Genomic DNA, 25242 nt, shown 5'->3' on the forward strand with positions numbered 1-25242 from the left:
CCTCTACTCTCGTGTCCTTAGTTGAATGCAGCGATGTACGACGGCCTTCGTCAATTACAGTGTGGCTAGGTTCTAACTCCCATGTATGAGTGGGTAGCAGACATCGGCCTCCCAGACATACACACTCCTGAGCGTTGAGCTTACGGCCTGTACCTCCCACATCCTGTGTGCAGGTACACTTCGCTGCTAACAGGCCTAGGCTCGATGTGTGACAGAAGTGTGAGAGGTAAGCAGAAGGTGCCGGCCCACAAGACTAGTGTCTCCAAGCTCAAGCCAGCGATGTCCGAGTAATTCCTGTCAGACTGGTGCTACCTACTAAGTTCCAAACGTGAGAAGCTGGCTGATTGCTTTGTCCAAAGCCAAATTCCTTGTGAGATTTGAGCTCACACTCAGTCCCTCACGGTTCCACACTGCCTGCAGAATGAGTATTGAACATCATCACCAGAGACATTTGTGGCTTGAGGCTTTTGAGACGCAAGTGGAATAAGGCAGTCCTGGAGTTTGTCTCCAGGTGCAGTAGAGCGGTGTTCCTGCAGCCTCCTAACATAGAGTACTGCTACCTTCTCGCGGCCCTAAGAACGCAGCTACTTGAACGCTGGCTTCCAATCTGCTTCCTTGTGAGAGCTGAGCTGAGGGGAGGACCCTCCTGCATCCTGACTGCCTGGAGACGTAGGTCCTAACATCCTTATGTTAGGTACTGGAAGAGGTTGGTGTGAAAAGCATGTGGAAGCGACAGGCCTGTCCTCATGTGTATCGAGTTGGATACAGCGATTTCTAATGGTCTTCTTCAGTTAGAGTGTCGCCAGGTTGTAACTCCCATGTTTCAGTGGGAAGCAAACATCTGCCTGCCAGGGATATGCGCGTCTGAGAGGTGAGCTTATGGCCTGTGTGTCCCACATCCTGACTGCCTGTATGGTCTGATTCCGCAGGATTTCCTTCTACGGGTTAGGGTTAGGTTTCGGAATAGGGTTAAGGTTAGGTTTAGGGTTAGGGTTCAGGTTAGGGTGGGGGTTGGGTATGGGGTTGGAGTTAGGGTTCCTTTAGGGTTAGTGTTAGGGATAGGGTTAGGGTTAGGTTCGGGTTAATGTTCGGATTAGGGTTAGGGTTAGGGTTAGGGTTACGGTTAGGGTTCGGGTTCGGGTTAGGTTTAGGGTTAGGTTTCGGATTAGGGTTATGGTTAGGATTCTGGTTAGGGTTAGGGTTCGGGTCGTGTTAGGGTTAGGATTAGGGTTCGTGTTGGGGCTCAGTTAAGGTTAGGTTTAGGTTTAGGGTTAGGGTTCGGGTTAGGGTTAGGGTTCGGGTTCTGGTTAGGTTTAGGGTTAGGATTCGGGTTAGGGTTAGGGTTAAGGGTAGGTTTAGGGTTAGTTTTCGGGTTATGGTTAGGGTTAGGATTAGTGTTACTGTTACGCTTTGGGTTAGGGTTCAGCTTAAGGTTCGGGTTCGGGATATGGTTAGGGTTAGGGTGCGGTTTAAGGTTCGTGTTAGGTTTCGTGTTAGGGTTTGGGTTAGGTTTCGTTTTAGGTCTCAGGGAAGGGTTAGGGTTCGGGTTAGTGTTGGGGTTAGGCTTCTGGTTGGGTTTCAGGTTCACGTTCGGGTTAGGGTTGGTGTTGGGGTTAGGTTTCGGAATAGGGTTAAGGTTAGGTTTAGGGTCAGGTTTAGGGTTCATGTTAGGGTCGGGGTTGCGGTTGGTGTTGGAGTTAGGGTTAGGGTTAGGGTTAGGGTAAGGGTTAGTGTTAGATTTGGTGTTGGGGTTAGGCTTAGGGTTAGGTTTGGGTTTGGGGTTGGGGATAGGATAGGTTTGGGTTTGGGGTTCTGGATAGGGTTAGGGTTAGGGATTGGTTTTCGTTTAGGGTTACGAGTGGGGTCAGGGTTAGGGTTCTGTTTAGGGTTAGGTTCAGGTTCGGGTTTGGGTTAGGTTTCGGGTTAGGGTTTGGTTTAGTGTTCGGGTTGGGGTTGGGGTTCGGGTTCGTGTTAGGTTTAGGGTTCGGGTTAGGGTCGGGTTCAGGTTAGGGTTAGGGTTTGGTTTAGGTTTAGGGTTAGTGTTCTCGTTCAGTTTAGGGTTAGTGTTGCTGTTGGGGTTGGGGTTTGATAGGGGTTTGGGTTAGGGTTAGGGTTAGGGTTGGGGTTCGGCTTAGGGTTAGGGTTAGGGTTAGGGTTAGGGGTTAGGGTTAGGGTTAGGGTTAGAGGTTAGGGTTAGGGGTTAGGGTTAGGGTTAGGGTTAGGGGTTAGGGTTAGGGTTAGGGTTGGGGTTAGGGTTAGGGGTTAGGGTTAGGGTTAGGGGTTAGGGTTAGGGTTAGGGGTTAGGGTTAGGGTTAGGGTTATGGTTAGGGTTAGAGGGTTAGGGTTAGGGTTAGGGTACGGGTTAGGGTTAGGGTTAGGGTTAGGGTACGGGTTAGGGTTAGGGTTAGGGTATGTGTTAGGGTTAGGGTTAGGGTTAGGGTACGGGTTAGGGTTAGGGTTAGGGTTAGGGTACGGGTTAGGGTTAGGGTTAGGGTACGGGTTAGGGTTAGGTTTAGGGTACGGGTTAGGGTTAGGGTTAGGGTACGGGTTAGGGTTAGGGTACGGGTTAGGGTACGGGTTAGGGTACGGGTTAGGGTATGGGTTAGAGTTAGGGTTTTAGGGTTAGGGTTAGGGTTAGGGTATGGGTCAGGGTTAGGGTTAGAGGGTACGGGTTAGGGTACGGGTTAGGGTACGGGTTTGGGTACGGGTTAGGGTTAGGGTTAGGGTACGGGTAAGGGTTAGGGTACGGGTTAGGGTACGGGTTAGGGTTAGGGTTAGGGTACGGGTTAAGGTTAGGGTTAGGGTTAGAGGGTTAGGTTACGTGTTAGGGTACGGGCTTGGGTTAGGGTTAGAGGGTTAGGGTTAGGGTATGGGTTAGGGTACGGGTTAGGGTACGGGTTAGGGTTAGGATTAGGGGGTTAGGGTTAGGCTACGGGTTAGGGTTAGGGTTAGGGTACGGGTTAGGGTTAGGGATAGGGTTAGGGTTAGGGTACTGATTAGGGTTAAGGTTAGGGTTAGGGTTAGGGTTAGGGTTAGGGGTTAGGGTTAGGGCTAGGTTTAGGGTTAGTGTTAGGTTTAGGGTCAGGGTTAGTGTTAGGGTCCTGATTAGGTTTAGGGTAAGGTTCAGGTTTAGGGTTAGGTTACGGGTTATGGTTAGCGTTAGGGTTATTGTTAGCGGTAGGGTTATGGTAGGGTTACGATATGGTTAGGGTTAGGGTTAGGGTTAGTGTTACGGTTAGGGTTAGGGTGAGGGTTATTGTTACGGTTAGGGTTAGTGTTAGGTTTGGAGTAATGTTTATGATTAGTGTTAGGGTTAGTGTTAGGGTTAGGGTACGGGTTTTGGTTAGGGTTAGGGTAGAGTATGGGTTAGGGTTAGGTTTAGTTTTAGGGTACGTGATAGGGTTAGGTTAAGGGTTAGGGTTAGGATTAGTTTTAGGGTTTGGTTTAGGGTTAGGTACCGGTTAGGGTTAGGGCTGGGTTAGTGTTAGGGTTAGGGTAAGGGTTAGGTGTAGGGTTAGGGATAGTGTTAGGGTTAAGTTTAGGGCTAGGTTTACGATACGGGTTAGGGTTAGGGTTAGGGTTAGGGTTAGTGTTAGGTTTATGGTACCAGTTAGAGTTAGCATTAGGGTTAGTGTTAGGGTTAGGGTTAGTGTTAGGTTTAGGGTACGGGTTAGGGTACGGGTTAGGGTTAGGGTTAGGGTTAGGTTTAGGGTTATGGTTAGGGTTAGGGTTAGTGTTTGGGTTTGGCATAGGGTTACATTATGGGTTAGGGTTAGGGTTAGGATACGGGACAGGGTTAGGGTCCTGTTTAGGGTTAGGTTCAGGGTTAGGTTTAGGGTTAGGATGCCAGTTAGGATTAGGTTTAGGATTAGTGTAAGGGTTAATGTAAGGGTTAAGTGTAGCGTTAGGATTAGTGTTAGGTTTAAGTTTAGGGTTAGGGTTAGGGTACAGGTTAGGGTTAGGTTTAGGGTTAGGGTGAGGGTTCGGGTTAGGGTGTTAGGATTAGAGTTAGGGTTAGGGTACTGTTTAGGGTGAGGGTATGGTTTTGTGTTATGGTTAGGGTTGGTGTTAGGTTTAGGGTTAGTTTTAGGGTTAGGGTACTGCTTAGGGTTAGGGTTAGGGTTGGGGTACTGGTTAGGGTTAGGGTTAGGGTTAGGGTTAGGGTTAGGGTTAAGTTAGAGTACTGGTTAGTGTTAGGACTAGGGTTAGGATTAGTGTTAGCATTAGGGTTAGGGTTAGTGTTAGGGTACTGGTTAGGGTTAGGGTTAGGGTTAGTTTTAGGGTTACGGTACGGGTTATGGTTAGGGTTAGGGTGATTGTTAGGGTTAGGTTAGGGTTCCTATATGGTTAAGGTTAACGTTAGGGTTAGTGTTAGGGTTATGGTTAGGGGGTAAGTTTAGGGTACCGGTTAGGGTTAGGGCTAGGGTTAGGATTAATGTTAGGGTTAGGGTTAAGGTTAGTGTTAAGGTACTGGTTAGCGTTAGGGTTAGGGTTAGGTTTAGGGTTAGAGTACGGGTTACGGTAAGTTGTAGTGTTAGTGTTAAGGTAAGGGTTAGGCTTATGGTACGGGTTAGGGTTAGGGTTAGTGATAGGTTTAGTGTTAGTGTTTGGCTTAGGGTTAGGTTTAGGGTACGGGTAGGGTTAGGTTTAGGGTTAGCGTTAGGGTTAGGGTTAGGGTGAGGGTTAGTGTTAGGGTTAGGGTTAGTGTTAGGGTTACATTTAGAGTTCGGGTTGGGGTACTGCTTAGTGTTTGGGTTAGGGTTAGGGTTAGGGTTAGGATATGGGTTTTGTTTAGGGTTATGGTGAGGGCTAGGTTTAGGGTTAGGGCTAGGTTTAGGGTTAGGGTTAGGTTAGGGTGAGGTTTAGGGTTAGGGTTAGGGTACTTGCTAGGGTTAGGTTTAGGCTTAGGTTCAGGGCTAGATACGGGTTATGGTTAGGGATAGAGTTAGTATTAGATTTAGTGTTAGGTTTACGGTATGGGTTAGGGTCAGGGTTAGGGTTAGTGTTAGTGTTAGGATACGGGTTAGGGTTAGGGTATTGGTTAGGATTAGGTTGAGGGTTAGGTATAGGGTTAGGTTACTGGTTAGGGTTATGGTTAGGGATAGTGTTAGAGTTAGGTTAAGGGTTAGGTGCAGGGTTAAGTTTAGAGTTAGGGTTAAGTTTAGGTTTAGTGTTAGGGTAAGGGTTAGGGTTAGGTTTATGTTTAGGGTTAGGGTTAGGATACGGGTTATTGTTAGGGTGAGGGTTAGTGTTAGGCTTAGGGTTAGGGCTAGGGTACTGGTTAGAGTTAGGGATAGGGTTAGGGTGAGTGTTAGGGTACAGGTTTGGGTCAGGGTTAGGGTTAGTGTTAGGGTTATGGTACGGGTTAGGGTTAGGGTACAGGTTAGGGTTAGGTTTAGGGTTAGGGTTAGGCTTAGGGTTGGATTAGTTTTAGGGTTAGGGTTAGGTTTAGGGTACACGTTAGGGTTAGCGTTAGATGTAGTGTTAGGGTATGGGTTAGGGTTAGGTTTATGGTTAGGGTTAGGCTTAAGGTACGTTTTAGGGTTAGGGTTATTCTATGGGTTATCGTAAGGGGTAGGGTTAGTATTAGGGTTAGATTATGGTTAGGTTTGGTTAGGGTACTGGTTAGGGTTAGATTTAGGTTTAGGGTTAGGGTTACGGTACGGGTTAGGGTTACACTACGGTTAGGGTAGGCTTAGGGTTAGTGTTAAGGTTAGGGTTAGGGTACAAGTTATGGTTAGGGTTAGGGTTAGGTTAAGGATTAAGGTACAGGATAGGGTTAGTTTTAAGTTTAGGGTTTGGGTAAGGTTTAGGGTTAGGGTTAGGGTATCGGTTAGGGTTAGGGCTGGGTAAGTGTTAGGTTTAGGTTAAGGGTTAGGTGTAGGGTTAGGGTTAGTGTTAGAGTTAAGTTTAAGGTTAGGGTTAGAGTACAGGTTACGGTTAAGGTTAGGGGTAGGGTTAGGTTTTGGATACGTGTTAGGGTTAGGGTTACGGATAGTGTTAGGCTTAGGTTTAGTGTAGGGTACTGGCTAGGGTAAAGAATAGGGTTAGAGTTAGCATTCGGGTCCGGGTTTGGGTTCGGGTTAGTGTTAGTGTTAGGATATGGATATGGTTTAGGGTTAGGGTACGGGTTAGAGTTAGTTTTAGGGTTAGGGTTTGTGTTAGGGGTAGCGTTAGGGTTAGGGTACCGGTAAATGTTATGGTTAAGGTTAGGGTTACGTTTAGGGTCAGGTTAGGGTTAAGTTTAGGGTTACGATTAGGGTTAGATTTAGGGTTAGTGTTAGGGTTAGGCTTAGGGTTAGGTTTAGGGTACTAGTTAGGGTTAGGGTTAGAGTTAGTGATAGGGTTATGGTTAGGGTTAGATGTAGGGTTAGGGTACAGGTTATGGTAGGGTTAGTGTTAGTTTTAGGGTCAGGGTTAGGGTTAAGGTTACTATACAGTTAGGGTTAGGGTTAGGGTTAGGGTTACGGTACGGTTATGGTTAAGGTTATGGTTAGTGTTAGGTAAACGGTTAGGTTTAGGGTTATTCTTAGGGTTAGGGTTAGGGTTGGGGTAATATTTAGGGTTAGTGTTAGATTTAGTGTTAGTGTTAGGGTACGGCTTTTGGTTAGGGTTAGGGTTAGGGTACGGTTTAGGGTTTGGGTAAGGGTTAGGTTCAGGGTCAGGGTGCTGGTTAGGGTTAGGTTTAGTGTGCGGTTTAGGATACGGGTTATGGTTAGGGTACTGGCGAGGGTTAGTTTTAGGGTTAGGTTTAGGTTTAGGGTACTGGTTAGGGTTAGGGTTTGGGATAGTTAGTGTTAGGGTTAGGTTTGGGGTACTGGTTAGTGTTAGGGTTAAGGTTAGGTTACAGGTTATTGTTAGGTTTAGGGTTAGGTTTAGGGTTAGGGTTAGGGTACTTGTTTGGTTAGGGTTAGGCTTAGGTTCACGGCTAGATATGGATTATGGTTAGGGATACATTTAGTATTAGGATTAGTGTTAGGGTTTCGGTATGGGTTAGCGTTAAGTTTAGGGTTAGTGTTAGGGTTAGGATACGGGTTAGGGTGAGGGTACTGGTTTTGGTTAGTGTTAGGGTTAAGGTTAGGGTTAGTGTATGGGTTAGGGTTAGGGTTAGTTTTATGGTTAGGGTTAGTGTTAAGGTTACTATACGGTTAGGATTAGGTTTAGCGTTATGGTACAGTTAGGGTTAGGGTTAGGGTTAGTGTTAGGTTTACGGTTTTGTTTAGTGTTATTGTTAGGGTTAGGGTTGGGGTAATATTTAGGGTTAGTGTTAGATTTAGTGTTAGGTTAGGGTACGGCTTTTGGTTAGGGTTAGGGTTAGGGTATGGTTTAGGGTTTGGGGAAGGGTTAGCTTTAGGGTTAGGGTTAGGCTTAGGGTCAGGGTACTGGTTAGGGTTAGGGTTAGGCTTAGGGTCAGGGCTAAGGTACGGTTTATGGTTAGCGTAGTGTTAGTGTTACGTTTATGGTTACGGTTAGGTTACAGGGTAGGGTTAGGGTTAGGGTTAGTTTCGGGTTAGGATACGGGTTAGGGTTAGGGTACTGGTGAGGGTTAGTTTTAAGATTAGTTTTAGGGTTAGGGTATCGGTTAGGGTTAGGGTTGGGATAGTGTTAGTGTCAGGGTTAGGTTTGGGGTACTGGTTAGTGTTAGGGTTAGGGTTAGGTTACGGGTTAGTGTTAGGGTTAGGTTTAGGGTTAGTTTTAGGGTTAGGGTTAGGGTACTTGTTAGGGTTAGGTTTAGGCTTAGGTTCATGGCTAGATACGGGTTATGGTTAGGGATAGATTTAGTATCAGGTTTAGTGTTAGGGTTACAGTACGGGTTAGGGTTAGGGTTAGGGTTAGTGTTAGTGTTAGGGTTAGGTTATGGGTTAGGGTTTGGGTACTGGTTTTGGTTAGTGTTAGGGTTAGGGTTAGGGTACGGGTTAGGTTTAGGGTTAGGTTTAAGGTTAGGTTAGGGTTAGGTTTAGGTTCAGGACTAGATATGGGTTATGGTTAGGGTTAGAGTTAGTGTTAGGTTTAGGGTTAGGGTTACAATTAGTGTTAGTGTACGGATAGGGTTAGGGTTAGGGTTAGGGTTAGGTTACGGGTCCTGGTTAGGGTTAGGGTTAGGTTCAGGGAACGGGTTAGGGTTAGGGTTAGGGTTAGGGTTAGGGTACGGGTTAGGGTTAGGGTAAGCATTAGGGTAAGGTTACGGCTTAGGGTATGGGTTATGTTAGTGTTAGGGTTAGGGTAAGGGTACTGGTTAGGGTTAGGGTTTGGGTTAGGGTTAGGGTACGGGTTTGGGTTAGGTTTATGTTTCGGGTTAGGGGAAGGGTTAGGGTTTGGGTTAGGGGTAGGGTATGGGTTAGGGTTAGGGTACAGTTTAGGGCAAGTGTATGGCTAAGGGTACATGGGTTACGGTATGGGTTAGGGGACGGTTAGGGTTAGGGTTAGTGTTAGGTTTAGGGTTAGGGTTCGGGTATGAGTTAGGGTTAGGGTTAGGTTTCGGGTCCTGTTTAGGTCACAGGTCAGGGTTAGCATACGGGTATGTGTTAGGGGTTAGGGTTTAGTATTAGAGTTCTGGATAGTGTGAGGGATTGCGTATGGGTTAGGTTTATGGAACGGGTTATGGTATGGGGAAGGTTATGGGTTAGGGTACAGGTGAGCATTACTGTTAGGGTAAGGCTTGGGGTAGGGGTAAGGGTACGGGCTAAGGTCCGAGGTAGGGTTAGGTTTAGGGTCCAGGTTAGGGTACACGTTAGTGTTAGTGTATGGGTTAGGTTATGAGTTAGGGTTAGGTTTAGGGTATGGTTTAGTGTTAGGGTGTGGGTTAGGGTACTGGTTAGGGTACGGGTACATGTTAGGTTACGGGTTAGGTTTAGGGTTAGGTTTAGAGTTTAGGGTTAGCGTTACGGTTTGGGTACGGGTTAGGGTACGTGTAAGGGTATGGGTTAGGATACGGGTTAGGATTAGTGTGAGGGTACGGGTTAGGATACGGGCTAGTGTACGAGTTAGGTTTAGGGTTATGGTATGGGTTAGGGTACGGGTTAAGGGATGGTTTAGGGTTAGGTTAGGGTATGGGTTAGGGTACGCATTAGGGTTAGGATATGGGTTAGGTAACGAGTTAGTGTTAGGGTTAGCGTATGGTTTAGGGTTAGGTTTAGGGGTTAGGGTTAGGTTTAAAGTATGGTTTAGCTACGGGTACGGGTTAGGGTTTGGGTTACGGTTAGGTTTAGGTGTTAGGGTTAGGGTTAGGGTTAGGGTACTTGTTAGGGTACGGGTAAGGGTACGGGTTAAGGTACGGGTTAGGATTAGGTTCAGGGTACGTGTTAGGGTAGGGGTTAATGTACGGGTTAGGGTTAGGTTTGGGTTACGGTTTAGGGTATGGGTTAAGGTACAAGTTAGTGTTAGGTTTAGAGTACGAAGTAGGGTACGTGTTAGGGGTAGTGGACGGGTTAAGTTACGAGTTAGTGTTAGGGTTAGGATTAGGGTACGGGTTTTCGTAAGGGTATGGTTTAGGATTTTTTTCGATTCGATACGATTTTTTCCATTCAATTCGATTCAATTTGATTATTTTAAATTTGATTCGATTCGATTTTTTCGATTCAATTTGATTAGAATCCATTTGCTTATTTATGATTCGATTCGTTTCGATTATTTCCAATTCGTTTCACTTCGATTCCATTATTTTCAATTTGATTCGATTCGATTAGATTATTTTCGATTTGATTCGTTTCAATTCAATTATTTTCAATTCGCTTTGATTTGATTCAATTATTTTCGATTGGATTCGTTTCAATATTTTTGATTTGATTCAATTTGATTTTTTGATCCGATTCGTATTTTGATTCGAGTAGATTCGATTCAATTTTTTTGCTTCAATTCGATTCAATTCGATTTTTTCGAATCAATTCGTTTCGATTCGATTAGATTTTTTCGTTCGAATCAATTCGATTTGATCCGATTTTTTCAATTCGATTCCATTCGATTCGAATTTTTGATTTGGTTCGATTTGATTCGATTCGATTTTTTCGATTCGATTCGATTCTATTCGATTCTATTTTTTTGAATCCAATAGATTCGATGCCAATCGATTTTTTTGATTCAATTCGATTTGATTCGATTTTTTCAATTCGATTCTATTCGATTCAATTCGATTTTTTTGATTTGATTTGATGTGATTCGATTTGATTGCTTCAATTCGAATCATTCAATTCGATCCGACTTTTTCATTTTGATTCAATTCAAATTTTTCAATTCGAATCAATCCGATTCGATTTTTTCGATTCGATTATTTTGATTCAATTCAATTTGATTGGTTTTTTCGATTCGACTGATTTGATTCTATTCAATTTTTTTGATTTGATTCGATTCGATTTGATTCGAAATTTTTTGAATCAATTTGATTCGATTTGATTTTTTCGATTCGATTCGATTCAATCTTTTCAATTCAATTCGATTCGATTTGATTTTTTCGATTGGATTCGATATGATTTTTCGATTCGATTCGATTGTTTCTTTTTGATTCGATTTGATTTCTTCTTTTCAATCGATTTGTTTCGATTTTTTCATTTCGTTTGGATTCGATTCGATTTTTTTGATTCAATTCGATTCCATTTGATTTTTTTGATTCGAATCGATTAGATTTGATCCGATTTTTTGATTCGATTCGATCCGATTTGGATTCTATTTTTTCAATTCTATTCGATTGGATTCGACTTTTTTGATTCTATTCGATTTTTTTGTTTCGATTCGATTCAATTCGATTTTTTGATTCCATTTTTTCGATCCAATTCTATTCGATTTGATTTTTTCGATTCAGTTTGATTCGATTCGATTATTTTCGATTCGATTTGATTCAATTTGATTTTGTTTTTTCGATTTGAATCGATTTGATTCGATTCAATTCGATTCGATTGGTGTTTTTGATTCGATTCGATTTGATTCTATTCAATTTTTTTATTTGATTCGATTTGATTCGATTCGATTTTTTTGATTCAATTTGATTCGATTCAATTTTTTCGATTTGATTCGATTCAATTTTTTCAATTCAATTCAATTCAATTAGATTTTTTCGATTCGATTCCATTCGACTTTTTCGATTCGATTCGATTCGATTCGATTGTTTTGATTCGATTTGATTCGATTTGATTTTTTCTATTTGATTGATTCGTTTCGATTTTTTCGATTCGTTTGGATTCGATTCAATTTTTTCGATCCTATTCCATTCAATTCGATGTTTTCGATTCAAATCGATTCGACACAATTCGATTTTTTCGATTCGATTCAATTCGATTTGAATTTTTTTTTCGATTTGAATTTTTGATTCGATTCAATTCGATTCGGTTTTTTCGATTTGATTTGATTCGATTTTTTCGATTTGAATCGATTCGATTCGATTCGATTTTTTCGATTCAATTGATTCGATTGGTTTTTTTCGATTCGATTTGATTTGATTCTATTTGATTTTTTTATTTGATTCTATTCGATTCGATTTTTTTGATTCAATTTGATTCGATTTGATTTTTTCGATTAGATTCAATTCAATTTTTTCGATTAAATTCGATTCAATTCCTTTTTTTCAATTGGATTCGATTCGATATTTTCGATTCGATTCGATTTGATTCGATTTGATTTTTTCTATCCAATCGATTCGTTTGATTTTTTCGATTCGTTTGGATTTAATTCGATATTTTGATTTGATTTGATTCGATTTTTTCAATTCCAATTTATTCGATGCCATTCGATTTTTTCGATTCGATTCGATTCAATTTTTTGTTTTGATTTGATTCGATTCGATTTTTTCAATTTGGTTCGATTCGAATCGGTTTTTTCGATTCGATCTGATTCCATTCGAATTTTTAGAATCGATTCATTTCGATTTGATTCTATTTTTTTTATTCAAAAGGATGCGATTCGATCCGATTTTTTTAATTCGATTCCATTCGATTCGAGTTTTTTGATTCGGTTCGATTCAATTTGATTTTTTTGATTCAATTCGATTGGATTTTTTCCATTCTAATCGATTCGATGCCATTCGTTTTTTTCGAATCGATTCGATTCGATGCAATTTTTTTGAAACGATTCGATTCGATTTTTTCGATTCTATTCTATTTGATTCGATTTTTTCGAATCGATTTGTTTCGATTCGATTCTATTTTTTTCAATTCGATTCCATTCGATTCGATTCGAGTTTTTCAATTCGATTCCATTCGATTCGAGTTTTTTTATTCAGTTCGATTCAATTCGATTTTTTCGATTCGATTCTATTCGATTCGATTCGATTTGATTCAATTTTTTCGATTCAAATCGATTCGATTAGATTTATTCGATTCAATTCCATTTGATTGTTTTTTTCGATTTGATTTGATTCTATTCGATTTTTTTGATTTGATTCGATTTGATTCGATTCGATTTTTTTGATTCAATTTGATTCAATTAGATTTTTTCATTCGATTCGATTCGATTCGATTTTTTCGATTGGATTCGATTCGATTTTTTCGATTCGATTCGATTTGATTCGATTCGATTTTTTCGATTGGATTCAATTTGATTCGATTCGATTTTTTCGATTCGATTCGATTTTTTCAATTCAATTCGAATCAATTTTTTCGATTCAATTCGATTCAATTCGATTTTTTCGATTCGATTCAATTCGATTTTTTGATTCAGTTTGATTTGTTTCGATTCGAGTGTTTCGATTCAGTTGGATTCAATTCTATTTGATTTTTTCGATTCGGTTGGATTCGATTCTATTCAAATTTTTCGATTTGGTTCAATTCGATGCGATTTGACTTTTTTGATTCGATTCAATTCGATTTTTTGGTTTCAAATCAATTCGATTCGATTTTTTTGAAATGATTCGATTCAATTTTTCGATTCAATTCGATTCAATTCAATTCAATTTTTTCAATTCGTTTGGATTCAATTCGATTTTTTCGTTTTGCTTCAACTCGATATGATTCGATTTTTTCGGATCGATTTGTTTTGATTCAATTCTATTTTTTTCGTTTGAATCAATTCGATTTGATCTGAATGTTTCAATTCGATTCCATTCAATTCGAGTTTTTTGATTTGGTTCGATTTGATTAGTTTCGATTTTTTCGATTCGATTCTATTCTATTCGATTCGAATTTTTTGATTCGAATAGATTCGATGCCATTCGATTTTTTAGATTCAATTCGATTCGATTCGATTTTTTCAATTCAATTCTATTCTATTCGATTCGATTTTTTCAATTTGATTCGATGCGATTCGATTGATTTTTACGATTCGAATCATTTGATTCGATCCGATTTTTTCGTTTTGATTCGATTCGATTTGACTCGAGTTTTTCGATTCGATTTGATTTGATTTGCTTCATTTCGATTCGATTCGATCGATTTTTTCGATTTGATTCAATTCGATTCGATTTTTTCAATTCAATTCAATTCAATTTTTTGATTTAGTTTGATTTGTTTTGATTCTAGTGTTTTGATTCGTTTGGATTCGATTCTACTTGATTTTTTCGATTCGGTTTGATTCGATTCGATTCGATTCGATTTTTTTTATTCGATTAGATTCGATTTGATTCGATTCGATTTTTTCGATTCCAATTTGTTTGATGCCATTAGATTTTTTTGATTCGATTCAATTTTTTCGATTCGGTTTGATTCGATTCGATTTTTTTGATTCGATTCGATTCGATTCGATTTGATTCGATTAGATTTTTTCGATTCCAATCGATTTGATTTGATTCGATTTTGTCGATTCGATTCGATTCGATTCAACTTTTTCTATTCGATTCGATTTTTATGTTTCTAATCGATTCGATTTGATTCGATTTTTTTAAACTATTAGATTCGATATTTCGATTCGATTCGAATCGATTTTTCAATTCGGTTCGATTCGATTCAATTGGTTGGAATCAATTCGTTTCGATTCGATTCTATTTTTTTCGATTCGAATCGATTCAATTCGATCCGATTTTTTCAATTCGATTCTATTCGATTCGATTTTTTCGATTTGATGTGATCCGATTGATTTTTTCGATTCGAATCATTTGATTCGATCCGATTTTTTCCTTTCGATTTGATTCGATTTGACTCAAGTTTTTCTATTCGATTTGATTCGATTCGCTTCAATTCGATTCGATTCGATTTTTTCGATTTGGTTCGATTCGATTCGATTTTTTCAATTCGATTAGATTCGATTCGATTTTTGTGAAACGATTCGATTTGATTCAATTCGATGCGATCCGATTCTATTTGATTTGAATTTTTGGATTCAATTCGATTTGATTTTTTCGATTAGATTCAATTTGATTCGTTTCGATTCGATTCAATTTTTTTGCTTCGATTCATTTCAATTCGAGTTTTTGATCCTATCAATTTGATTCGATTTGTTGGATTCAATTCAATTCGATTTTTTCTATTCGATTCGATTCGATTCGATTTTTTCGATTCGGTTTGATTCGATATTTTCTATTTGATTCGATTTTTTCGATTCGATTAGATTTTTTCCCTTCGTTTCGATTCGATTTTTTGGATTCGATTCAATTCGATTTTTTCGATTCATTTCAATTCGATTCTATTCGATATTTTCAATTCGGTTCAATTTGATTCTATCTTTTTGATACGATTCGATTTGATTTGATTCGCTTTTTCAATTCGGTTCAATTCGATTCGATTTTTTGGATTGGATACTATTCAATTTTTTTGGTTTGGTTCAATTCGATTCGATTTGATTTTTTTTATTCGATTCGATTTGATTTTTTCAATTCGATTCAATTCGATTTTTTTGATTCGGTTTGATTCGATTCGATTTTTTCGATTCGATTCGATTCGATTTTTTCGATTTGTTTGATTTCGATTCGATTCGATTTTTTCGATTCGGTTCGATTCGATTCGATTTTTTCGATTCGATTTGATTAGATTAGATTAGATTTGATTTTTTCGATTCGGTTCGATTCGATTCGATTCGATTTGATGCGATTTTTTCATTCGATTCGATTTCATGTTTTGGATTCAAGTTGATTCGATTTTTTCGATTCGGTTCGATTCGATTTGACTATTTCGATTGGATGCGATCGATTTGATTCAATTTTTTCGATTCGATTTGATTCGTTATTTTTGATTCGATTCAAATAGATTATTTTGATTAGAGTAGATTTTTTGCATTAGTTTCGATTCGATTTGATTTTTTAGATTCGATTCCATTAGATTAGATTCGATTTTTTTGATTCGATACGATTTGATTCGATTCGATTTTTTCGATTCGGTTTGATTCGATTCGATTAGATTTTTTTGATTCGATTTGATTTGAATTGATTCGATTCGATTTTTTTGAATCGTTTCAATTTGCTTCGATTTTTGGAAACGATTTGATTCATTTCGATACGATTTTTTCGATTCAATTCGATTTGATTCAATTTTTTCGAATCGACTTGATAACATTCGATTCGATTTTTTCGAATTGATTTGATTCAATTTTTTCGATTCGATTCGAATCGATTTTTTCAATTCGATTAGATTTTTTCCATTTGTTTCGATTCGATTCGGTTTGTTGGATTCAATTACATTCGATTCGATTCGATTTTTTTGATTCGATTCGATTCGATTGGATTTGACTTTTTTGATTCAATTCGATTCGAATCGATTTGATTCGATTTTTTCGAATCGTTTCGATTTGCTTTGATTTTTGCGAAACGATTTGATTCGTTTTGATTCGATATTTTCGAATTGATTTGATTCAATTTTTTCGATTTGACTCGATTCGATTTTTTCGATTTGATTCGATTCAATTCGATATTTTCAATTCGATTTTTTCGATTCGATTCGATTCGATTCGATTTTTTGGATTCGGTTTGATGGGAATGGATTCAATTTTTTTTATTCGATTCGATTCGATTCGATTTTTTTGGATTCGATTTAATTCGATTTTTTCAATTCGGTTCGATTCGATTCGATTTGAATCTTTCGATTCGATTCGATTCGGTTTTTTGGATTCGATTCCTTTCGATTCGATTAGATTCTTTCGATTTGGTTCGGTTCGTTTCAATTTTTTTGATTCGGTTCGGTTCGATTCAACTTTTTCTATTCGATTCGATTCGATTTGATTTTTTCTATTCGATTCGATTCGATTCGATTTTTTGGATTTGGTTCGATTCGATTCGATTTTTTTATTTGATTTGATTCATTATTTTCTATTCGATTCGAATCCATTTTTTCGATTCGATTGGATTTTTTCCTTTCGTTTCGATTCTATTCAATTTTTTGGATTCGATTCCTTTCGATTTGATTAGATTCTTTCGATTTGGTTCGATTCGATTCGATTTTTTCGATTCGGATTCATTTGATTTGATTCAATTTTTTCGATTCGGTTTGATTCGATCCGATTTGATTTTTTCTATTCGATTCAATTCGATTCGATTTTTGTGAAATGATTCGAATCGATCCGATTTTTTCAATCGATTTGATTCGATTCGATTTGATTCGAATCGATTCGATTGGATTTTTTCGAATCGTTTTGATTCAATTCGATTTTTGCGAAACGATTTGATTCGTTTTGATTCGATTTTTTCGATTCGTTTTTTCATTTTAGATTTGATTCGATTCGATTCGATTTTTTTGATTCGGTTTGATTGGAATCGATGTGATTTTTTCAATTCGGATCGATTTGATTCTATTCGATTTTTTCTATTCGGTTCTATTGGATTTGATTCGATTTTTGTGAAATGATTCGAATCTATTAGATTTTTTCGATTTCGATTCGATTCGATTCGATTTTTTGGATTCGATTTATTTCGATTTTTTCGATTCAGTTCGATTCGATTCGATTAGATTTTTTCGATTCAGTTCCATTCGATTCGATTCTATTTTTTCGATTCGATTCAATTTGATTCGCTTTTTCGATTCGGTTCGATTCGATTCGATTTTTTGGGTTGGATTCGATTTGATTTTTTCAATTCGGATCGATTCGATTAGATTTTTTCGATTCGATTCGATTCGATTCGATTTTTGTGAAACGATTCAATTTGATTCGATTCGATTATTTCCATTCAAGTCAATTCGATTCGATTTGATTTTTTCGATTTGGTTCGATTCGATTCGATTCGATTCATTTCAATTCGATTTTTTTGATTCAGTTCGATTCGATTAGATTTTTTCGATTGGATTTGATTCGACTTGATTCGATTTCTTTGAATCGATTCGATTTGATTCGATTTTTCGGATTTGACTCGATTCGATTTTTCTGATTCGATAAGATTCTATTCGATTTTTTCAATTCGATTGATTTTTTCCATTCGTTTCGATTCGATTCGATTTTTTCGAATCGATTAGATTCGATTTGATTTTTTTGATTCGATTTGATTCGATATTTTCGATTCGATTCGATTTTTTCGATTCGATTAGATTTCTTCCATTCGTTTCGATTCGATTCGATTTTTTGGATTCGATTCAATTCGATTTTTTCGATTCGGTTCAATTTGATTTGATTCGATTTTTTTATTCGATTCGATTCGAATCGATTTGATTTGATTTTTTCGAATCGTTTAGATTCGCTTCGATTTTTGCAAAACGATGTGATTCGTTTCGATTCGATTTTTTCGATTCGATTCGATTCGATTCGATTCAATTTTTTTGATTCGATTTGATTCGATTTTTTCAATTATATTTTTTCGATTCAATTCGATTCGATTTTTTTGATTCGGTTTGATTGGAATCGATACGATTTTTTCAATTCGATTCGATTTGATTCGATTTTTTCAATTCGGTTCGATTTGATTCGACTTTTTTGATTGGATTCGAATCGATTTGATTTGATTTTTTCGATTCGATTCAATTCGATTTTTTCGATTCAGTTCGATTCGATTCGATTTTTTTGAATCGATTTGATTTGTTATTTTCGATTCGATTCGAGTCGATTCGATTACTTTCGATCGATTCGAGTATTTTCGATTCGATTCAAGTATTTTTTATTCAATTCGAGTATTTTCGATTCAATTCTAGTCTTTTGGATTCCATTCGATTATTTTCGATTCGATTGGAGTACTTTTGATTCGACGAAAGTATTTTCGATAAGATTAGAATAGTTTTGATTCGATTCGAGTTTTTTCAATTCGATTCGAGTATTTTCGAAAATTTTCGTTTCAATTCAATTTGATTGATTTGATTATTTTCAATTCGATTTGATTATTTTTGATTGGATTCCATTATCTTCCTTCGATTGGAGTACTTTTGATTCGACGAAAGTATTTTCGATAAGAATAGAATAGTTTTGATTCGATTCGAGTTTTTTCGATTCGATTCGAGTATTTTCGAAAATTTTTGTTTCAATTTGATTCGATTCGAATATTTTCGATTTGATTCAACTATTATCAATTCGATTTGAGTATTTTTGTATCGATTGGATCATTTTTGATTTGATTGGATGAATCTCGATACAATTCGAGTATTTTCAATTCTATTCGAGTATTTTCGTTTCGATTCTATTCGATTCAAATATTTTCATTTCAATTCATTCGATTTGATTTGATTGGAGTATTTTCGAATCGATTCGAGTATTTTCAATTCGATTCGAGTATTTTTTATTCAATTCAAGTATTTTTCATTCGATTCGATTCGTTTCGAGTATTTTCGATTCGATTCAAGTATTTTCTATTTGATTCCATTATTTTCGATTCAATTGGAGTACGTTCGATTCAACGAAAGTATTTTCAATAAGATTCGAATATTTTCGATTTGATTCGAGTATTGTTGGTTCTATTCGAGTATTTTCGATTCAATTTGATTTGAGAATTTTCAATTCGATTCGATTTGATTATTTTCAATTTGATTTGACTCAATTCGATTACTTTAGATTTGATTCGAGTATTTTTTACTCGATTCGAGTATTTTCGATTCGATTTGAGTTTTTTTGATTCGATTCGAGCATTATCGATTCAATTCGATTATTCGCATTTCGATTCGAACATTGTCGATTCGAATCGAGTATTTTCGATTTGATTTGATTCGAGTATCTTCATTTTGATTCGATTCGAATATTTTCGATTCAATTAGATCCAAGTATTTTGGATTTGAATCGATTATTTTAGATTGGATTTGAGTATTTTCGATTCGATTCGTATTTTTTCGATTCGATTCAAGTATTTTCGATTCGATTCGTATTTTTTCTATTCGATTCAAGTATTTTCGATTTGATTCGTGTTTTTTTGATTTGATTCAAATATTTTCAATTTGAATCGAGTATTTTCAATTCGATTCTAGTATTTTTGATTTGATTCCATTCGATTCGATTATTTATGATTCGATTCGAGTATTTTCGATTCGAGTGGAGTCGATTCGATTATTTTCGATCGATTCGAGTATTTTCGATTCAATTCAATTATTTTCGATTCGATTCGAGTATTTTCAATTCGATTCGAGTATTTTGGATTCGATTGGATTATTTTCGATTCGATTGGAGTACTTTCGATTCGACGAAAATATTTTCGATAAGATTAGAATAGTTTCGATTCGATTCGAGTTTTTGCGATTCGATTCGAGTATTTTCAAAAATTTTCATTTTGATTCAATTCGATTCGATTCGATTATTTTCTATTCAATTCGAGTATTTTCGATTCGATTTGATTATTTTTGATTGGATTCCATTATTTTAGATTCGATTGGAGTACTTTCGATTCGACGAATGTATTTTCGATAAGATTTGAATATTTTCGATTCGATTAGAGTTTTTTCGATTCGATTCGAGTATTTTCGAAAATTTTCGTTTCGATTCAATTTGATTCGATTTGATTATTTTCGATTCGATTTGAATATTTTCAATTTGATTCGACTATTATCATTTCGATTCGAGTATTTTTGTATCAATTGGATCATTTTTGATTCGATTGGATTAATCTTGATACGATTCGAGTATTGTCAATTCTATTCGAGTATTTTCTATTCGATTCTATTCGATTCGAATATTTTCATTTAGATTCCATTCGATTCGATTATTTACAATTCAATTCGAGTATTTTCAATTCGAATCGATTATTTTCGAATCGATTCCATTCGATTCGAGTATTTTCGATTCGATTCCATTTGAATCGATGATTATTAACATTTCGATTTGATTCAATTCAAGTATATTCAATTCAATTCGATTCGATTCGATTCGAGTATTTTACATTCAATTCGTGTATTTTCAATTCGATTCGAGTATTTTTGATTTGATTCCTTTCGATTCAATTCGATTCTTTTCGATTCGATTCTTTTGAGTCAATTCTTTTTCCTTTGATTCGATTCTTTTCGATTCGATTCTTTTTGATTCGATTCGATTTGAATCTTTTCGATTCGATTCTTTTCGAGTCGATTCAATTATTTTCTTTCTTTTTTTTTTAAATTTTTATTTATTTATGATAATCACAGAGAGATAGAGAGAGAGGCAGAGACACAGGCAGAGGGAGAAGCAGGCTCCATGCACCGGGAGCCCGACGTGGGATTCGATCCCGGGTCTCCAGGATCGCGCCCTGGGCCAAAGGCAGGCGCCAAACCGCTGCGCCACCCAGGGATCCCCGATTCAATTATTTTCTATTCAATTTGATTATTTTCATTTCGATTCGATTCGATTTGATTCTTTTCATTTTGATTCGATTCGATTCTTTTCATTTTGATTCGATTCGGATATTTATGATTCGATTCGTTTCTATTCTTTTTGATTCGATTCTTTTCGATTCGATTCGATTATATTCGATTCGAATCCATTTGATTCTTTTCGATTTGATTCGATTCTTTTCAATTCGATTCAATTGTTTTCTTTTTTATTCAATTTGATTCAATTATGTTCGGTTCGATTTGATTTTTTCGAATCGATTCAATTCGATAATTTTTGATTCGGTTCTTTTCATTTAGATTTGATTCAAATCGATTATTTTCGATTTGATTCTATTATTTTCGATTCGGTTCGATTCTTTCTTTTTGATTCAATTCGATTCAAGTATCTTCGGTTCGATTCAATTTTTTTCATTTTGAATCAAATCTTTCATTTAGATTCGATTCGAATCGATTATTTTCAATTTGATTCGATTTGATTATTTTCCATTCAATTCAATTCTTTTCCGTTCAACTCTTTTCGATTCAATATGATTTGACTATTTTCGATTCGATTCAATTCCTTTCAATACGATTCGATTCGATTATTTTCGATTCGATTCTTTTTGAGCAATCCGATTATTTTCGATTCAATTTGATTATTTTCGTTTCGATTCGATTCGATTTGATTCTTTTCGTTTTGATTCGATTCAATACTTATTCTGATTCATTCAGTTATTTACAATTCGATTCGTTTCTATTCTTTTCGATTCGATTCTTATTGATTCAATTCGATTATATTCGATTCGTATCCAATCGATCCTTTTCGATTCGATTCAATTATCTTCTGTTTAATTCGATCTTTTTCGAATCAATTCGATTCGATCATTTTCGAATCGAATCTTTTCATTTAGATTCTATTCGAATCAATTATTTTCGATTTGATTCGATTCTTTTCGATTCGATTCGATTCTTTTCGATTCTATTCTTTTCGATTTGATTCAATACATTTTGATTTGATTCGATTATTTTCGATTCGATTTGATTCTTTTCTATTCAATTCTTTTTGACTCAATTCGATTCGACTATTTTCGATTCGATTCTTTTTGATTTGATTCGATTATTTTCGATTCCCTTATTTTCGAGTCAATTCGATTTTTTTCGATTTGATTCGATTCAATTCTTTTCGATTCGAATCTTTTCAAGTCGAATCAATTATTTTGATTCGATTTGCTTATTTTCATTTCTATTCGATTCTTTTCATTTCCATTCGATTCGATTCAATTGTTTTCGATTCAAATGTATTCGATTCTTTCGATTCGATTCATTTCGATTCAATTCGATTCTTTTCGATTCGATTAGATTCGATTTAATTATCTTCGGTTTGATTCGATTTTTTTCTAATCGATTTGATTCGATTATTTTCGAATCGTATCTTTTCATTTAGATTCAATTCGAATCGATTATTTGCGATTTGATTCGATTCTTTTCGATTCGATTTGATTCTTTTCGATTCGATTATTTTCATTTCGATTATTTTCTATTTGATTCGTTTCGATCCATTTCCAGCGATTCGTTTATTTTCTATTCGATTTGATTATTGTCGATCTGATTCAATTCTATTCTTTCGATTCGATCCGATTATTTTTGATATGATTCAATTCTTTTCGATTCGATTTGATCATTTTTGATTCGATCGATTCTTTTTCATTCGATTCAATTATTTTCAATTCGATTTGATTCGATTCTTTTTGATTTGATTTGATTATTTTTAATTCGATTCTTTTCGATTCGTTTCTTTTCGATTCGATTCTTTTCAACTCAATTCGATTTGACTATTTTCGATTCGATTCGATTCTTTTCAATTCGATTGTTTTCGATTCAATTCAATTTGAGTATTTTCAATTTGATTCGATGGATTCGATGGATTCAATTCGATTACTTTCGATTCGATTATTTTCGAGTCGATTTGAATATTTTGAATTCGATGCGATTCAATCCTTTTTGATTCGATTCGATTCTTTTCAATTTGATTGGTTCGATTGGATTCAATTCAATTCTTTTGGATTCGATTATTTTCGAGTCGATTTGATCATTTTCAATTCAATTCTATTATTTTTGATTTGATTATTTTCAATTCAATTATTTTCGATTCGATTCGAATCTTTTCAAGCGACTCGATTATTTTCTATTTGATTCGATTATTTTCGATTTGATTCAGTTCTCTTCTTTTGATTCAATTTGATTGTTTTCAATTCGATTCGATCCGATTATTTTCGATACAATTCAATTCTTTTCGATTCTATTTGATTATTTTCGATTCGTTTATTTTCGAGTCAATTCAATTCATTTAGGTTTGATTATATTATTTTCAATTCGAATCATTTCTTTTCTATTCGATTCTTTTCGACTCAATTTGATTCTACTTCTTTCCATTCAGTTCGATTCTTTTCGATTCGATTCTTTTCTATTCAATTTGATTTGACTATTTTCAATTTGATTCGATTCCTTTCAATTCAATTTGATTAGATTTTTTTCGATTCGATTCTTTTCGAGTCGATTCGATTATTTTTGATTCAATGCGATTCGATATCTTTTCGATTCGATTCAATTCTTTTCGATTCGATTCTTTTGGATTGAATTATTTTCGATTTGATTCTTTTCAAGTCGATTCGATTATTTTCGATTCGTTTTGATTATTTTCATTTCGATTCGATTCAATTCTTTTTGTTTTGATTCAATTTCATTCTTTTTGATTCGATTAGATTCTTTTGCTTTGATTCGATTATTTTCTATTCGATTCTTTTCAATTCGATTCGATTCAAATCTTTTCGAATCGATTCTTTTTGAGTCAATTTGATTATTTTCGATTCAATTTGATTATTTTCATTTCGATTTGATTTGATTTGATTCTTTTCGTTTTGATTCAATTCAATTCTTTTTGTTTCGATTTGATTCAGTTATTTGTGATTCAATTGGTTCATTCTTTTCGTATCGAATCCATTCAATTCTTTTCGATTCAATTTGATTCTTTTCGATTTGATACGATTCAATTGGATTCAATTCGATTCTTTTGGATTTGATTATTTTCGAGTTGATTCGATTATTTTCGTTTTGATGCGATTATTTTCGATTCGATTATTTTCAATTCGATTATTTTCGATTGATTCGATTCGATACCTTTCAAGCAATTCGATTATTTTCTATTCGATTCGATTATTGTTGATTCGACTCAATTCTATTCTTTTCGATTCAATTCTATTGTTTTAGATTGGATTCAATCCGATTATTTTCTATACGATTCAATTCTTTTCAACTCCGTTTGATTATTTTCAATTCAATCAATTCTTTTTCATTCGAGTCCATTATTTTCAATTCGATTCGATTCAATTCTTTTTGATTCAATTTGATTATTTTTGATTCGACTCTTTTCTATTCGATTCGTTTCTTTTCGATTCGATTCTTTTCAATTCAATTCAATTTGACTATTTTCAATTCGATTCGATTCCTTTCAATTCGATTCGATTCGATTATTCTTGACTCAATTATTTTCACGTCGATTCGAATATTTTCGATCCGATGTGATTCAATTCTTTTTGATTCGATTCGATTCTTTTCGATTCGATTTGATTCTTTTCGATTCGATTCAATTCTTTTCGATTCGATTCTTTTTGATTCGATTCAATACATTTTGATTTGATTCGATTATTTTCGATTCGATTCGATTCTTTTATATTCAATTCTTTTCAACTCAATTCGATTCGACTATTTTCTATTCAATTCTTTTCGATTCGATTCATTTCAAATATTTTCAATTAGATTCGATTCTTTTTGATTCAATTATTTTCTAGTCGATTCGAATATTTTCGATTCAATGTGATTCAATTCTTTTCGATTTGATTTGATTATTTTCGATTCGATTATTTTCAATTCGATTATTTTCAATTCAATTATTTTCAATTCGATTCTATTCAATCCTTTTCAAGCTATTCCATTATTTTCTATTCGATTCGATTATTTTCGATTCGATTCAATTCTCTTCTTTCGATTCAATTCGATTGTCTTCAATTTGATTCGATCCGATTATTTTTGATATGATTAAATTCATTTCGATTCGATTTGATTATTTTCGATTCGATTGATTCTTTTTCATTCGATTTGATTATTTTCAATTCGATTATTTTCGAGTCAGTTCAATTCATTTCGGTTTGATTTTATTATTTTCGATTCGAATCGATTCTTTTCGATTCGATTCTTTTCTATTCAATTTGATTTGACTATTTTCGATTCGATTTAATTCCTTTCAATTCGATTCGATTCGATTCTTTTCGATTCGATTCTTTTCGATTGAATTCAATTGGATTCTTTTCAATTTGATTCTTTTCGAGTCGATTCAACTATTTTCGATTCAATTCGATTCCATTCTATTCGATTATTTTCGATTCGAATCGATTCAATTTGATTCGATTATTTCGATTTGATTCGGTTCGATTAAATTCGATTCAATTATTTTTGATACGATTCGATTCGATTCAATTTGATTAGATTATTTTCAATGCGATTTGATTCGATTCAATTTTATTCGACTCGATTCGAATATTTTCGATTTGATTTTATTCGAATGCATTATTTTCGATTCGATTCGATTATTTTCAATTTGATTCACTTCAATTCGATTCAAATATTTTCGATCGATTTGATTTGATTCCATTAT

At 35.6% G+C, this 25242-nt stretch overlaps 1 pseudogene; it reads left to right on the top strand.

The window, feature by feature from the left end:
- The first annotated feature begins 746 nt into the window (after positions 1 to 746).
- LOC121477680 overlaps positions 747 to 25242 on the top strand; it is a 69732-nt pseudogene continuing 45236 nt past the window's right edge.

Source organism: Vulpes lagopus, chromosome 2 (genome assembly GCF_018345385.1).
Source record: "Vulpes lagopus strain Blue_001 chromosome 2, ASM1834538v1, whole genome shotgun sequence".
Classification (NCBI taxonomy): Eukaryota; Metazoa; Chordata; class Mammalia; order Carnivora; family Canidae; genus Vulpes; species Vulpes lagopus.